This window comes from Mauremys mutica, chromosome 15 (assembly GCF_020497125.1).
Source record: "Mauremys mutica isolate MM-2020 ecotype Southern chromosome 15, ASM2049712v1, whole genome shotgun sequence".
Classification (NCBI taxonomy): Eukaryota; Metazoa; Chordata; order Testudines; family Geoemydidae; genus Mauremys; species Mauremys mutica.
This window is the reverse complement of record NC_059086.1, coordinates 32355167-32372362: the sequence shown is the minus strand read 5'-3', so window position 1 is coordinate 32372362 and position 17196 is coordinate 32355167. Positions and strand designations below refer to the sequence as shown.

Genomic DNA, 17196 nt, shown 5'->3' with positions numbered 1-17196 from the left:
GGGGCAAATGCCGGGGCATAGATGTTGATGAGGTTGACCACAAGCCCCGCCATGCGGACCCGGAGGTGCAGCAGGCGGCCCGGCACAGCCTCGGCGACCCCCAGCACCTCTGGCCGTAGGTCGGGGGAGAACAGGGTAGCCACTCCAGCCTGATGGGTGGTGAGATGGCTGAAGTAGACCCCGTCCCCCCACTCCAGCCGCCAGTTAGCTTCGGCGGCCGGATCCGTGTGGGTCTCCTGCAGGAAAACCACGGAGTACCCCCCCTCCCGAAGGAAGGAGAGCACCTGGCTCCTGCGGAAACCCACTCTACAGCTCCGGGTGTTTAGTGTGGCAAAGGTGATGACTGCCATGAGGAGGGCTGGGGGGGATCTACGTCAGCAGGGGCGCTCACGGCCCCCATTGGGCCGCGCAGCAAACTGTGGCCCACCCCGAAGGCGAGCAGGGAGTCACGGAAGCCGCGCGCCCGGTGGTAAGCCGCGACATTCCGCTTCCCGGTCCCCTTGCCCTCCCCTATGAGGGCCCGCGTGGCCAGGAGGAGCTGGTGGAAGTCCCCCCAGCGCTGGAGAGCAAGCACGACCTTGTTGCGGGAGCCCCGGACGTCCTCCAGGAACTCCTGCAATTCCTCTCGCAGCACATGGGGGGGTGGGGCCTCTGGCGCAGCCCCGTGGCCCGCTGGGACGGGCAAGCAAGGGGCGGACCCCGGCTCAGTGGGGGGGGCGGAGGGAAGATCGCAGCCCCTAGTGGGTCGGGACTGTGGAAACCAAAGGCCGCTCCCTGGGAGTCATCCTCCGGGAAAGGGAAGGAGACAGCCCCAGGGGCGGCAATAACAGTACAGGAGGTGGAGGGGGCAGGGCTGGGGTCAGGAGCAGGGGTGGGGGGAGGGAGAGAGACAGGACCCTGGGCCTCAGGAGCTGAGCCATCAGTAAGAGGCTCCTCGCGGCCAGGTAGGGGAGTTGGAGGGGAAGGGAGGGGGTCCCCAACGACACCGGGCTCAGGCTCAATGGCAGGCAGAGCAGCCTCGGCACGGGGAGATGTGGAACCCTCAGGGGGGCCCCCACCCGGGAAGGAACTCGATTGCTCCGCACCACCGAGGGACACCCCCGGTAGCCCATCTCCCTGCCACGAGGCACCAGCCGTCGCCTCAACAGGCTCGGCGGCCAGCAGCAGGGTGCCATCCGCAGCCGGGCAGGTCGAGGAGTCCAGGGGACCCTCGGAGGCGGGAGCGGACGTAGCAGGAGGGATGGTGGAGCAAGGGGAAGGGGGAGCTGGGGTGAGGTCGGCCAGGTCGAGGCCCGTTGGCAGAGGGTCGTCCCCCGGGGTGACCGGGGTCAGACCCAGGGCCTCGATCTCCGCGAAGATGGAGGGGAGCTCACCTCCCACCACCCCGGGGTCCTCCCCACTCGCGCCGAGGCGACGCTCACCTCGGGTATTGCGGGGGGCACAGGTGGCAAGGGACAGGAGGGGCTGCATCGGAGGCCTCCGCAAGAAGGGACTGCGGAGGAGGGATGGTGGTACCCTCCGGCGCTGCCACGTCTTCCCTAGCCGTCATCGGCAGATGGGTTGTCCCCGTGGGCATGGCGGAAGGCTCGGTGCCTGCGCCCCCCCGTCTGGTCTTACGGGGGGCTTCCGCCTCAGGTGGCACGGGCGGAGCCCGAGCCTTCCGCTTACCCCGCTTACCCTGTACCCGGGTCCAGCCCTCCATGGCATCGCCTGCAGGCTGGTCAACAGGGATTGGGTCAGGGGGCAGAGAAGACAGTTTTGGGGCTTGGAGAGGCACTGGTGGAACAACAGGAGGGAGGGAGGAGTCCCCCTGGGGAGAGCCCCCTCCCATGCCCGGCAGTACCCCTGCCGCACCCTCCTCCACAGGCCCCGCCAGAGTGCAGGCAGCGGAGGCGGGGCTCTCCCGCTCATCTGGGCGCCCCGGAGAACGCACCCCTGAGGCCCGAGCGGGAGCAGTGACGGACCGAGGGGGAGGAGGGGCGGCTCTGGGTACCGGGCGGTCAGGGGCACCGGCGATGGCGGGGCCGGCACCCTGCCGGGGCTCGGGGGTCCCGAGAACTCCTCCGAGCCGGGCCAAGGGGCAGTCCCTCCGGACGTGCCCCGTCGCCCGGCAGAGGAAGCACCGGGCCTCCCCCGTCGAATAGTGCACCCGGTAATGGGCCCCCTGATAGGGGACCAGGAAAGACCCCTCGAGCGCCTCTCCGCCACGCGCCGCCGGCGGCAGTTGAAGCTGCACCTGCCGGCGGAACGAGAGAACGTGACGGAGGGCGGGGTCTTTGCAGCCCAAGGGGAGAGGGCTCACAATGGAAATGGGCTTCCCCAGGGTCGAGAGGGCGGGTAACAGGGCGGCATTGGGCAGGAAGGGAGGGACGGAGGTCAGGACAACACGGACCCCCAGGTCCTCCAGCGGCTCCAGGGGGACGAACACGCCCCCCACCGCCAGGCCCTTCTCCACCGCCTCCTGTGCGGCGGCCTCCGAGGCAAGGAAGAAGACCACCTTGCCGTACATTTTGGAGGCCGCCACGATGGCCGTGGGCCCCACCACCCTCGCCAACGCCCGCACGTAGGTCTCCACGTGGGGCGAGGCGGGCACCAGGAGGCAACGGACGCCGTGCTTCCGGGTCAAGGTGGGGAAGGGGCCCCGGCCGCTGTAGATGGTAGCGGAGGCGGCGGTCGGGGGAGATGACGTAGCGGCGGGCGGGGGGGCCGCCGCCACCTGGGCGTACGCTCTGGGGGCCGAGGGAGGGACACCCGCAGAGCTGGTGGAGGGAACAGCGGGGAGGGACGCCGCGGCCGGTGGCGGGGCCGCGGCAGCGGGGGCAGGCTCCGCCATGGAGGGCTTCGTCTTCCTAGCGGGGCCCTTTCCCTTCTTTTTGCCCTGGCCCTTTCCGCCGGCTGGGGGGGCTCCCCCAGAGGCGGAAGGGGCGAGGGACGTGGCAGCAGCAGAGGGCACCCCGTCGGTCGCCGCTGCCGGCGCCTCAGCGGGAGCGGTGGCAGGTGGTCCGGCAGCGGCGGGTGAGGTCGAGACCGGGAGGCGTTTGGGGGGAGCAGGCGAGGGAGGGGGGACAGACGTCGTCCCGGGAATCCCACCCGCCGCGCCTCCCGCCATGCTGAATGGGGAGGGAGGGCAAACACCGGAGAAAGGGGGTGGGGGTAAGGGACAGGTCACCTACTCCTCCCTGCTAGGCTGTGGGCAGGGAGGATGGTGCCAACAATAGAGAGGGGGGCCAGATACGGGGACTATCGAGGACTTCGGGGGGGGTAGTCACCGACAGAGGATTGAAATCCGGCTCCTCTAGCTGCACTAGGGGAGGGGAGGGGAAACAAGAGCAATGGGGGTGCAGTGCAAGAGGGGCAACTTAAACAGGGAGAGGCACAAGCGCACTGATGGAGCTATGGGTGCACGAGGGAGGGGCTAATCAGGGCGAGGGGCCGCGGAGGGAGGGGAGCAACCGGGCTAGGAGTGGGGCAGAGGGACTAAGGGGCTGGCTTCAGGGCCGGGGCAGGACAAGCGTCGCTGCAAAGGGAGATGGGCGGGGCAGGCGAACAAACGGAAGCTGGGGGGGGGAGGGGGGGCCACACGGGGCAAACGGGGCAGGCAACAAGGGGCAAAGCTAGGGGGCCTGTTGCAGAGGGGGGGGGGCAGTCCGGGGAAGGGGGGGGTGCGTGCACCCACAAGCACTTGTGCAAAGTCAATGGCTGGCTGGCTGCTGCTGGAGGCCCAAACGGTGGCAATAGGGCGCGGCAGGCCAGGCAAGCAGCTGAGTCCCAGAGGCAGGAACTGAGGCAGATGGTAAGGGACTGCAGGGGTGGTGGAGGGGGCAGCGGTGGTGGTGGGGGTTGGGGGGGGGACACAGATGGACCAGGGGGCAGGCTCCACGCCACACCCCCGTGTCCCCACAAACACAGTCTAAACCCCCACCACTAGAGCACAGTCAAAAAGTTACTCAGTTTTTAAGGCCCCCTCCACAGTGGTCTTCAGATTCCTGTGCACTTCCCAGCAGCCGGTGGTCTTCTCAGTCCTCCTCCAGGCTCCAGCAGCTCCCCGGGACAAACACAGCTCCAGCAGCAGCAGCAGCCTCTCCTCCTCCAGCAGCCCTGGTGGCCAGGCAGGAAGGACCCCCCCAGGTGGTAGCTGTAGTGGTGGTGGTGGGGTCCTGGCTTCTCCCTCCAGAGGTGGGGGAGTGGGGGCTGGCCAGCAAGGCCCCCCCCACCCCTCACTCACCCACTCAGCAGCAGTTGTAGCAGGAGCAGCAGTCCTGGGAAGAAGCACTCCAGCCAGCAGCAGCAGCCCAGGAAGGGTGAAGGAGCTCCAGCCAGCAAGGCAGCCAGAGAAGGGGGGGGCACTCCAGCCAGCAGGGCAGCCCAAGCAGGCAGAGCGCTCCCTGTACTATTGGGTTATCCGGGAGAGGGGGCGGGCGGAAGCCCGCCCCATGCTAACGGATCCCCCCCCAGCCTAAGGGGAGGATCCACAGGGCCACGGAAACCCACTAAGTGCGGGGGACAACTAATAAAAGAACAGGGACAGGAGTGAGGTCAAAGGGTCATAAGGAGGGAGCCTGATGGGGACACCGAGCAGAGAACCCCGGACAGCGCCCACTGCTCCTCGAAGGCGTCAAGGGAGCCAGCGGACGCCGCCCAGAGGAACTCTGCCCGGAGACGTGAGCGGACGAGGGACCGGAAACAAGCCCCACAGTCGCAGGAGTCTCCGTCGGCCAACCTCCTCTCCCTGGTCGCGTGGATGGCCTTTTTAGCCAGGGCGAGGAGGAGGTTGACCAGGAGGTCCCGCGACTTTGTGGGGCCACGGATAGGGAGTGCATGGATAAGGAGGTGAGGGGAAAAGTGCAGCCAGAAACGTAACAGAATGTCGGTGAGGAGCCGGTATAGGGGCTGCAACCTGGCGCACTCTAGGTAAGCATGCGCCAGGGTCTCCCTCACGCCGCAGAAGGGGCAGGTGTCCGGGACAGGGGTGAACCGCGCCAAGTACACGCCCGTGCTCACGGCCCCGTGAAGGAGCCGCCAGCTGATATCCCCGGCGGGCCTCGGGACCAGGGTGGAGTACAGGCTGGCCCACCGGGGCTCCTCACCCTCCACAGGTGGCAAGAGGTCCCGCCACTTGGTGTCGGGGCGGGACACGAGGGCGAGGAAGTGGACGGTATGGAGCACGAGCGCGTAGAGTTGTTTCCTTGGCGCGGTTTGGAAATGGACCGGCTGCAGATCGTGCAGCCGGCTGGCGGAGAAGGGGCGGGGGGGCCGGTCGGGTCCACGGGGCAGGGGCCCGATGAAGAGGTCCGGAGGGCTCGGGGTGGAGGGTGGGCGGGGCGTGCCCTCGCGCAGGACCCGGTCGAGGTAAGCCCGAGCAGCGGGCGGCAAAGCGGCCTTCACCTCCTGTAGTACGAGCCGGGGAGTACAAGGTCTGGAGAGCCCCATCCGCCGAGCGAGCGTCAGGGGATCCAGCCAGTCTCCCCGGTCGTAGTCCAGGAGGTCTCCGACCCTGGTGGCTTCTGCCAGGACCAACCTCTGGCGCACCGCGGGGGACTCCGCCACCTGCACACGGAGCTGAGGGTTGTGTAGCAGGGGCTCCGCGAGGAGGTCTGCCCCCTCGGTGGCCGCCACGGACCTGGTCGCAGAGAACAGCTTCCAGGTCCGGAGGAGGTCCTGGTAGAAGACCGGCAGCCCGGAGAGGTCTCGCGGAAGGCCCCTCGGGTCGAGATAAAGGAGCTGCCGGTCGTATCGGAGCCCTCGGAAGCGGCGCAGGAAGGCGTGCGCCAGGGCTCTCCATGCCGGACTACCCGCACCATAAAGGAGCCTCTGCAGTGCCTGGAGGCGGAAGACGTGGACCTGAGTGCGGAGGCACTTCAGGCCCTGCCCTCCCTCCTCCAGGGGCAGGTGGAGTACCCCTGCAGGGACCCAGTGCAGTCCTGGCCAAAAGAACTCCAGCACCACCCGCCGGAGGTCGGTCAGGAACACCGGGGCCGGGACCAGGGTGTTGAGCCGGTACCAGAGCATGGACAGGACCAGTTGATTGAGCACCAGTGCCCTCCCTCGGAGGGAAAGGCACCGGAGGAGTCCTGTCCATTTCCGGAGCCGCTCCGCCACCCTGCCCTGCAAACCGTGCCAGTTCTCCGGCGGAGAGGGATGCGTGGCAGAAAGGTAAACGCCGAGATAGAGCAGCGGACCCGCGCTCCACCGGATGGCCTGAAGCGCGGGTGGGAGGGAGCTCGCCTGCCACCCGTCCCCTACCACCAAGCCAGAGCTCTTGACCCAGTTGACCCGGGCGGAGGAGGCCGCCGAGTACACGGCCTGGCAGGCCTCCACCCGCGCCAAGTCGCCCGGGTCCTGGACCACGAGGAGCACATCGTCGGCGTACGCCGACAGGACCAGCCGCAGCTCCGGCTCCCGAAGCACCAACCCCGTCAACCTCCTGCGGAGGAGACAGAGGAAGGGCTCGATCGCCAGGGCGTACAGCTGGCCCGAGAGGGGGCACCCCTGCCGCACTCCCCGCCCGAAGCTGACCGGCTCGGTCAGGGTCCAGTTGAGCCTGACCAGACACTCTGCGGAAGCGTACAGCACCTGGAGAAAACCCACAAACTGGGACCCGAAGCCTAACGCCTGCAGAGTGCCCAGGAGATACCCGTGGTCCACCCTGTCGAACGCCTTCTCCTGATCCAGGGACAGGAGGGCGAACGACAGACCATCCCTGCACCCAAGCTCCAAGAGATCCCGGACCAGATACAGGTTATCGAAGATGGTACGGCCCGGGACGGTGTAGGTCTGGTCTGGGTGGATCACGTCCTCCAGCACGGACCCTAGCCGAATCGAAATGGCCTTCGCGACAATTTTATAGTCCGTACTGAGGAGCGAGATGGGACGCCAATTCCGTAAATCGCGGAGGTCCCCCCTCTTCGGCAATAAAGCGAGCACGGCTCGCCTGCACGAGAGAGGGAGGACCCCGCTCCGCAAGGACTCGGCCCAGACGGTGACTAGGTCCGGGCCGAGGACGTCCCAGAACACGCGGTAGAACTCCACGGTCAGCCCGTCCATGCCCGGGGATTTATTGGTGGGCATGCGACGGAGGGCTTCCGAGAACTCGGCCAGAGTGAGAGGCAGCTCTAGCCGGTCCCGGTCGCCCGCGCTGACCGTCGGGAGTCCGTCCCAGAGCACTTTGCAAGCGGCAGGATCGGTCGGATCCGGGGAGAAAAGGCGCGCGTAGAAGGTCCGGGCCCTCTCGCACATCTCCGCCGGATCCGTGAGGGGGGAGCCGTCCTCCGCCAGGAGGCAGGTGACGTGCTTCTTGGCCCCCCTCCGTTTCTCCAGGGCGTAGAAGAAGCGGGAGCCGCGATCCATCTCCCGAAGGAGGCGGATGCGGGATCGAACAAAGGCGCCCCGGGCCCGATGGTCTTCGAGGACCCGGAGCTCCTCCCGCTTCTCCCGGCACGCTCCGCAAAGGGATGGATCCTCGGGGCTGGCGGCCAGACGCCTCTCCAGCTCTAAGACCTCCCGCTCCAACTGCCCTATCGCCGCATCCCTCCGTCGGCTGGCGCCCCGGGTGTAGTCACGGCAGAAGAGCCGGGCGCGCACCTTCCCCACGTCCCACCACCGCCGCGCCGAGGGAAAGGCGCGCCGCTGCCCTCGCCAGGCCAGCCAGAACTCCCGGAAGGACGCCACGAAGCCCCCATCCTCCAGCAAGCTGTTGTTGAAGTGCCAATAGGCCGGCCCCGGCCTCTCCGCGCAGAGAGAGGCCGTCACAGTGACGAGGTGGTGGTCCGAAAAAGGGGCCGGCCGGATGCTGGAGGACTGGGCCCGTGAGAGATGGAACCGGGACAGATAGATGCGGTCCAACCGGGAGTGGCACGACCGATGGGCTTCCACCCGGACATAGGTGTACGTGGAGGCGTCGTCCGGGTGGTGGTCGCGCCAGACGTCCACCAGGGAGTGATGGGCGACGATCTCCCTGAGGACGTCCGCGGCGGCCGGGCTCTGCTCGGTTCCCGAGCGGTCCCGCTCCTCGAGGACGGTGTTAAAGTCCCCGCCCAGGACCAGGCACTCGCGAGGATCCAGGGAGCCGAGGAAGGCGGACGCCTGCCGATAGAACTGCAGCCGCTCCGGGGCAAATGCCGGGGCATAGATGTTGATGAGGTTGACCACAAGCCCCGCCATGCGGACCCGGAGGTGCAGCAGGCGGCCCGGCACAGCCTCGGCGACCCCCAGCACCTCTGGCCGTAGGTCGGGGGAGAACAGGGTAGCCACTCCAGCCTGATGGGTGGTGAGATGGCTGAAGTAGACCCCGTCCCCCCACTCCAGCCGCCAGTTAGCTTCGGCGGCCGGATCCGTGTGGGTCTCCTGCAGGAAAACCACGGAGTACCCCCCCTCCCGAAGGAAGGAGAGCACCTGGCTCCTGCGGAAACCCACCCTACAGCTCCGGGTGTTTAGTGTGGCAAAGGTGATGACTGCCATGAGGAGGGCTGGGGGGGATCTACGTCAGCAGGGGCGCTCACGGCTCCCGTTGGGCCGCGCAGCAAACTGTGGCCCACCCCGAAGGCGAGCAGGGAGTCACGGAAGCCGCGCGCCCGGTGGTAAGCCGCGACATTCCGCTTCCCGGTCCCCTTGCCCTCCCCTATGAGGGCCCGCGTGGCCAGGAGGAGCTGGTGGAAGTCCCCCCAGCGCTGGAGAGCAAGCACGACCTTGTTGCGGGAGCCCCGGACGTCCTCCAGGAACTCCTGCAACTCCTCTCTCAGCACATGGGGGGGGGGGGCCTCTGGCGCAGCCCCGTGGCCGACTGGGACGGGCAAGCAAGGGGCGGACCCCGGCTCAGTGGGGGGCGGCGGAGGGAAGATTGCAGCCCCTAGTGGGTCGGGACTGCGAAATTCAAAGGCCGCTCCCTGGGAGTCATCCTCTGGGAAAGGGAAGGAGACAGCCCCAGGGGCGGCAATAATATCATGGGAGGTGGAGGGGGCAGGGCTGGGGTCAGGAGCAGGGGTGGGGGGAGGGAGAGAGACGGGACCCTGGGCCTCAGGAGCTGAGCCATCAGTAAGAGGCTCCTCGCGGCCAGGTAGGGGAGTTGGAGGGGAAGGGAGGGGGTCCCCAACGACACCGGGCTCAGGCTCAACGGCAGGCAGAGCAGCCTCGGCACGGGGAGATGTGGAACCCTCAGGGGGGCCCCCACCCGGGAAGGAACCCGATTGCTCCGCACCACCGAGGGACACCCCCGGTAGCCCATCTCCCTGCCACGAGGCACCGGCCGTCATCTCAACAGGCTCGGCGGCCAGCAGCAGGGTGCCATCCGCAGCCGGGCAGGTCGAGGAGTCCAGGGGACCCTCGGAGGCGGGAGCAGACGCAGCTGGAGGGTTGGTGGAGCACGGGGAAGGGGAAGCTGGGGTGAGGTCGGCTAGATCAAGGCCCGTCGGCAGAGGGTCGTCCTCCCCCGGGGTGACCGGGGTCAGACCCAGGGCCTCGATCTCCGCGAAGATGGAGGGGAGCTCACCTCCCACCACCCCGGGGTCCTCCCCACGCGCGCCCGAGGCGACGCTCACCTCGGGTGTTGCAGGGGGTACAGGCGGCAAGGGAACAGGAGGGGCTTCATCGGAGGCCTCCGCAGGGGGGGACTGCGGAGGAGGGATGGTGGTACCTTCCGGCGCTGCCACGTCTGCCCTAGCCGTCATCGGCAGATGGGTCAACCCCTGGGGCACGGCGGAAGGCTCCGTGTCTGCGGCCCCCTTTCTGGTCTTACGGGGGGCTTCCGCCTCAGGTGGCACGGGCGGAGTTCGAGCCTTCCGCTTGCCCCGCTTACCCTCTACCCGGGTCCAGCCCTCCATGGCATCGCCTGCGGGCTGGTCAACAGGGATTGGGTCAGGGGGCAGAGAAGACAGTTTTGGGGCTTGGAGAGGCACAGGTGGGACAACAGGAGGGAGGGAGGAGTCCCCTTGGGGAGAGCCCTCCCCCACGCCCGGCAGTACCCCTGCCGCACCCTCCTCCACAGGCCCCGCCAGAGTGCAGGCAGCAGAGGCGGGGCACTCTCCCTCGTCTGGGCGCACGGAGAACGCACCCCTGAGGCCCGAGCGGGAGCAGTGACGGACGGGAGGGAGGAGGGGCGGCTCTGGGTACCGGGCGGCCGGGGCACCGGCGATGGCAGGGCCAGCGCTCTGCCGGGGCTCGGGGGTCCCGGACGCTCCCCCCCGGGCCAAGGGGCAGTCCCTCCGGACGTGCCCCGTCGCCTGGCAGAGGTAACACCGGGCCTCCCCCGTGGAGTAGTGCACCCGGTACTGGGCCCCCTGATAGGGGACCAGGAAAGACCCCTCGAGCGCCTCTCCGCCACGCGCCGCCGGCGGCAGTTGAAGCTGCACCTGCCGGCGGAACGAGAGGACGTGACGGAGGGCGGGGTCTTTGCAGCCCAAGGGGAGAGGGCTCACCACGGAGATGGGCTTCCCCAGAGTAGAAAGGGCGGGCAACAGGGCGACATTAGGCAGGAAGGGAGGGACGGAGGTCAGGACCACACGGACCCCCAGGTCCTCCAGCGGCTCCAGGGGGACAAACACGCCCCCCACCGCCAGGCCCTTCTCCACCGCCTCCTGGGCGGCGGCCTCCGAGGCAAGGAAGAAGACCGCCTTGCCGTACATTTTGGAGGCCGCCACGATGGCCGTGGGCCCCACCACCCTCGCCAACGCCCGCACGTAGGTCTCCACGTGGGGCGAGGCGGGCACCAGGAGGCAACGGACGCCGTGCTTCCGGGTCAAGGTGGGGAAGGGGCCCCGGCCGCTGTAGATGGTAGCGGAGGCGGCGGTCGGGGGAGATGACGTAGCGGCGGGCGGGGGGGCCGCCGCCACCTGGGCGTACGCTCTGGGGGCCGAGGGAGGGGCACCCGCAGAGCTGGGGGAGGGGACAGCGGGGAGGGACGCCGCGGCCGGTGGCAGGGCCGCGGTGGCAGGCTCCGCCATGGAGGGCTTTGTCTTTCTAGCGGGGCCCTTTCCCTTCTTTTTGCCCTGGCCCTTTCCGCCGGCTGGGGGGGCTCCCCCAGAGGCGGAAGGGGCCAGGGACGTGGCAGCAGCAGAGGGCACCCCGTCGGTCGCCGCTGCCGGCGCCTCAGCGGGAGCGGTGGCAGGTGGTCCGGCAGCGGCGGGTGAGGTCGAGACCGGGAGGCGTTTGGGGGGAGCAGGCGAGGGAGGGGGGACAGACGTCGTCCCGGGAATCCCACCCGCCGCCCCTCCCGCCATGCTGAACGGGGAGGGAGGGTAAACACCGGAGAAAGGGGGTGGGGGTAAGGGACAGGTCACCTACTCCTCCCTGCTAGGCTGTGGGCAGGGAGGATGGTGCCAACAATAGGGGGGGGGCAGATACGGGGACTATCGAGGACTTCGGGGGGGGGGGTCAGTCACCAACAGAGGATTGAAATCCGGCTCCTCTAGCTGCACTAGGGGAGGGGAGGGGAAACAAGAGCAATGGGGGGTGCAGTGCAAGAGGGGCAACTTAAACAGGGGAGAGGCACAAGCGCACTGATGGAGCTATGGGTGCACGAAGGGAGGGGCTAATCAGGGCAAGGGGCCGCGGAGGGAGGGGAGCAACCAGGCTGGGAGTGGGGCGGAGGGACCAAGGGGCTGGCGTCAGGGCCGGGGCAGGACAAACAAAGCTGCAAAGGGAGATGGGTGGGGCAGGCAAACAAACTGAAGCTGGGTGCCGGGGGAGGGGGGGCCACAAGGGGCGAACGGGGCAGGCAACAAGGGGCAAAGCTAGGGGGCCTGTTGCAGAGGGAAAGGGGTCAGTCCAGGGGAAGGGGGGGGTGCGTGCACCCACAAGCACTTGTGCAAAGTCAATGGCTGGCTGGCTGCCGCTGGAGGCCCAAACGGTGGCAATAGGGCGTGGCAGGCCAGGCGAGCAGCTGAGTCCCAGAGGCAGGAACTGAGGCAGATGGTAAGGGACTGCAGGGGTGGTGGAGGGGGCAGCGGTGGTGGTGGGGGTTGGGGGGGGGACACAGATGGACCAGGGGGCAGGCTCCACGCCACACCCCCGTGTCCCCACAAACACAGTCTAAACCCCCACCACTAGAGCACAGTCAAAAAGTTACTCAGTTTTTAAGGCCCCCTCCACAGTGGTCTTCAGATTCCTGTGCACTTCCCAGCAGCCGGTGGTCTCCTCAGTCCTCCTCCAGGCTCCAGCAGCTCCCCGGGACAAACACAGCTCCAGCAGCAGCAGCAGCCTCCCCTCCTCCAGCAGCCCTGGTGGCCAGGCAGGAAGGACCCCCCCAGGTGGTAGCTGTAGTGGTGGTGGTGGGGTCCTGGCTTCTCCCTCCAGAGGTGGGGGAGTGGGGGCTGGCCAGCAAGGCCCCCCCCACCCCTCACTCACCCACTCAGCAGCAGTTGTAGCAGGAGCAGCAGTCCTGGGAAGAAGCACTCCAGCCAGCAGCAGCAGCCCAGGAAAGGAAGAAGGAGCTCCAGCCAGCAAGGCAGCCAGAGAAGGGGGGGCACTCCAGCCAGCAGGGCAGCCCAAGCAGGCAGAGCGCTCCCTGGAGCAGGGCGGACCCTGCTCCGGCCCTGAGGGCTTTGAAATGCTGCCTGACAGGGCTTGAGAGCTGTGGCTGGAGGCTGCGCTGATGGGGAAAGTGGCTGCAGCTGGGGCCACGCCCCAAACTGAAGCCCTGGGGATTATAAAAGGCAGGAAAGCCAGAGCACAGACAGAGTCTCTCTCTGGCTTCAGAGAGGGATGGGCCTGGCTGCTTAACTGGAGGCTAGATACCTGAGGGAAGCAGAGCTGGGGGATAGGCTGAGGAGCCAGGGAAGCTCTAGCCAGGACAGCCCCAGGCTGCGGCCTAGCGAAGGGCCATAGGTACTGTGGGTTGCAGAGGGCAACCCAGGGGTAGGACGAAGCAGCAGGTCCAAACCCCCTTTGCCTGTGATGAGTGGGCTGATACTGCAGTCTGCCCCAGGGTGTGGGGCTAGACCATGACTGTCAGTAGCCACTACTGAGGCAAGGCGGGGATAGTAGCGCGGGGTTCCCCTGGGAGGGGGAGACCCCATTATAGATAGCGGGCACCGGGTCCAGGGGAGGGACGCCGGGGCCAGAGAACAGGCGGGTCACCAGCCTGCCGGGGGCGCTCCAGGGCCGGACCGAGGGACATTCCGGGACCGACCAGCAGGAGGCGCGGCAGGGGTGAGTACCACCCGCTTACAACATACAATTTAAAACCAAACAGTTAGGGGTAGTATCATTAGTATGCCAGTAGTTGTGAGAGACTATTCAGAAAATATGTTATACCAATGGTAAGCTGTTATGTCTTTCTGCAGTGGCAATTCTTAACATGTCCCCATTTGCATGTATAATATGAATGATTCTGTTTCTCACATTGTTTTGTTTGTTTGTTTTTGTTTTTAGGAACTGTTACCTTTTTACCTTTTTAAACAGATGATTGGTAACTGTTTGCCATTCAATGCCAAGATTGATAGAGAACTCAGCTAAATCAGTGCTTACAGTAAGCTGAGACTTTTTGGTCGTGGCAAATAGTAAATGTGATTATTGGTAAACACAGTACTTACATTACATGTACATTTGTCTACTGGTGGGTTGCTAACACTTTTATCCTTTTAAAACACTTCTTTCCAAGAATTAACACACACATTGCCAGTTATACAATACTTTGGTCTAATTATTAATTTTATCCCACATACAGGATCCTAGTGAGATGTCTTTACTACAGGGCTTTGGAGCAACAGGTATGGATAAGCATACCCACTTTTGAGGAGTCCACTTGGTACAACCTCTAGTGTCCAATAGTTTCCCTTCCTCCCCAGCCCACTGGCTTGAGGTCTGGGGTAGCCAGAAGGATCCCAGGTGCAATCTGTGGAGTGGACTAACTTTCCATATCTTTGCTTCCAGAGCCTGTTGGTGTGCAATTTTAACAACAATTTCTTCACTTAACAAATTTTGTCTTACCGTACTGGAGACATACTGCATCCAGTTATATTGATCGGTATTAAACAATAATCTTTTCCTTTGATTTAACAGATGCATTAAAACCTTAATATTTTCTGATATTACCCAAAACATCTTATGTTCTAAATATCTGCATTTCAGTACGTTCCATAGCTATCGCAGGATGTTTTTTTTCTTTCCCTTGTTCTGTAGCTGGTATTAGCTTTTTATGATTTTCTGAAAGACAAAAATAACATTTTTCTACCCCTTTTGGGGTGGCATTGATTATTGCTTAAAGATTCCGTTCTCTTACAAATACCCTTGCTGATTGCTGGCAAAACAGAGGAATTACCTCCATATTTTCCTGTGTTTTTTGTTCTATAGGCAGGCCAGGTTTTAATGGCTTCTACTTTTTTAAGAGTTATGGGGAAAGTATTCCACTGTTTAGTTATTAAATTCATGAGCTGGTGTACCTTAAGTTTTTCTTCTTATAGCAGACCAAGTTTGTAATGTTTTTCCTGCTGTGTTAAGCTTTAAATTTATTCACAGGTAATAGCTGAGAAGCATCATTACCATATTACCTTCAAGGATTTTTCCAAAAATCATACACACTATACGTTGTTACAGGGGTACTTACTAACATTCAATTTATTTCAATGTTTAATATTAACAATAACATTTAGCATCAATTCTCTTAAAGGGATCTTGTTATACCATGTCTTTATTTAGGCAATTTCTTTTGTGCTGGCAGTTGTCACCTTCCTTTATCAGTTAGGTAATTTGCATCAACACAGGCTTGGCTTTTGGATTCAAAGCCATCAGCAAAGCTCAGAGACTCTGTCTTAACACACAGGGATCTGAAAAAGGAAACACAGCCTATTGCTGCTCTTTTTGGAGCCCTAATAGGATATTAATTCAGTAGCATATTTCATTTGTATTTCTTTTACCCCTTTTTACAATATACACTGCACATGTCCTAGGGAAAAAGCACATTCCTTCTATACTACAACTTTTTTTTTTAAACATTAGCCATATTAATTTTTACATAAGGTGTAACTGTTTCTTTTGTTTTTACAGAGTTTTCATGTACCCTTATTAAAGTGACAGTCTGACACAGAGCCATTTTAAGGCTCAGTGTTTTTAACATTGCTTCTTTTTGTTTTGTGCACCTCACCTCTGCTGTTGCTTCAGAGGGGCACTGTTAATTTTTTTTCACTACAGCTTTTATCTGCTATTGTTACAAAAAAACAAACAAACAAAAAGACTCCAGAATCTCTCCCGATTCTCCTGATTTTGACTGCCCTATTGCAGCCATGACTTGGTTTTTATTTAAAAACATTTTACATTTTATAAAGAATCAAGTTACCCCTTAAGGGTTAAATGCTAAATCTCAAAGCCAAACAACACTAATTACCTGTGTCTTGCAAAAAGGTTTATCAGTTTTGAAACTCTGAATTAAAGAGTCTAATGAATTTTTAGTGGCATTAAAAACAATAACAAAACCAATTTATCTTACACCTACAAAACAGGAGTTTTACAAACCAGATGTGCTGGTTTAGATTCTTAGAACTTTACATATTTTCACAGACAAATAGATACATACACATTTTCTTTTCCTTAACATTCCTTTACACTGCTTTGTTTTTACATAGCTGTATATATATTTGGATTATTTACAGGCACTCTTTTGGAAAAGGGCCCATTTTTCCTTCAGAATGGCTGCAAAGAAACCAAGAATTCTCTCTTTAACATGGTCCTTTTTAACATTTTCACAAAGTTTAACTGCTTAATTCTCTCCAGCCTCTGTAGAGTTAATTTTTCACTCTTTCCTTAAATCACTTGCTTATTTCCCAAAATGACACCTTTATCACCTCAGATTTCACCATTTTAAGTATTGATCCAGGGGTTCATGCCTGCACTTACTGCTTTTCTTACTCCTTACACTATGCCCTCAGGGCTTCGTTTTTCAGTTTCTTTATCTGTTGCTTGCCTGCTTTTCTGGGCCTGATCCTTTTTTTTTAATGAACCGTTTGTGAGTGATATTGTGGTCACTTCACAATTTTGAAATAAATGTTTAAGGAAAGGGACCAGGAAGGGTGGGGGCTAGTTGAGGAGCCACCCTCTTTGCTGAATTGGTAGTGGAACACTAAAGAATCAGTTTTTGATGCAGACAACAAAGGGGAACAGAACAAGGGACTTTTGTCCTTTTTACAATGAGATGGGAGTATTAAGGGGGTTGGATTGATCCGGGGTGGGTTTTTGAGAACGGGGTAAAGGGGAGCGCTCGGTCTGGTGGTGGGAGAGGAGGCTTTTAATAAAGCTTTTAACTGATTATTTGAATATTTGAGAGAGGCGAGTTTTGATTTTGTCCAGCTACGATTTGCCTCTTCCCACCACTGAATGAAACAATTAACCTCTCCTTTAGCCAATTTAGTTTTAGGTTGGCCGAGTTTGTCCTTTAAGATGTCCACTCGGTCTTTGTTCCAAGATTCTAACAGTGGCTACTGAGTTTTGGGATCCCCCTGAGTTAGCCTAGACCATTTTTCCAGAAATTTACAGGAGTCCGGACCCTTCTTACAGGAGTCTGGACCCTTCCCAAATATATAAAATGAGCCGGCGTTCGTTTAGGGAACTGTCCCTACTTAGACATCTGGTTACCCATACAGGAGGACTTCACACACCAATCGCACAAGAAGGAAATTCGGGTTCGTCAGAGCGATGCCCGGTGCAACATACAAAAGGAGCCCACAGGCTACTGCCTCAATCGCCCTTGCTTTCACACCCAGGGTTTTACCCAAAGTGCGGTGCGGCTGCAATTGTGCAGATTCCACTCACTCAGACCGTGGGAACAGGAACCCCTTGGTTGGCCGATCCCCGGACGGAGATGGCACCCAGACTCAAACACTCCACAGGAGGACGGATAGACACAGACAGGACAGTCCTCAGTCCGGACAAAACACAGAAATAATTACCTGACCAGATTCCTGATGTCAGATCCCGGGATCCCTACCAGAACAGAGTGGGAACCAACAGGTTCAATGGCGTAGACTTCACTGTGGTCGTGCACCTTTCCGTTCTGGTGGAGGACCACTCGGGCCAAATGCCCAGGTGCCGGCTGCCATGGTCATCCTACAAAAACGGTCAGGAATCACACAGCCCCAGTGAAGACGGTTGCCATCTCGGTGGAACCTCCAAATTGTCAAAGTTAGACTCAGGACTCACAGTTTGTCAGACCACTCTGTTTTATTAGCACAGCCCTCTGCTAATGACACCCAGATAATGTGAGCACCATGCAAG

General features: G+C 61.2%; 1 protein-coding gene across 1 annotated transcript in view; it reads left to right on the top strand.

Moving 5' to 3' along the window:
• LOC123349928 (immunoglobulin superfamily member 1-like) overlaps positions 1-17196 on the top strand; it is a 448190-nt gene that overhangs the window by 330438 nt on the left and 100556 nt on the right. The window lies entirely within an intron of this gene.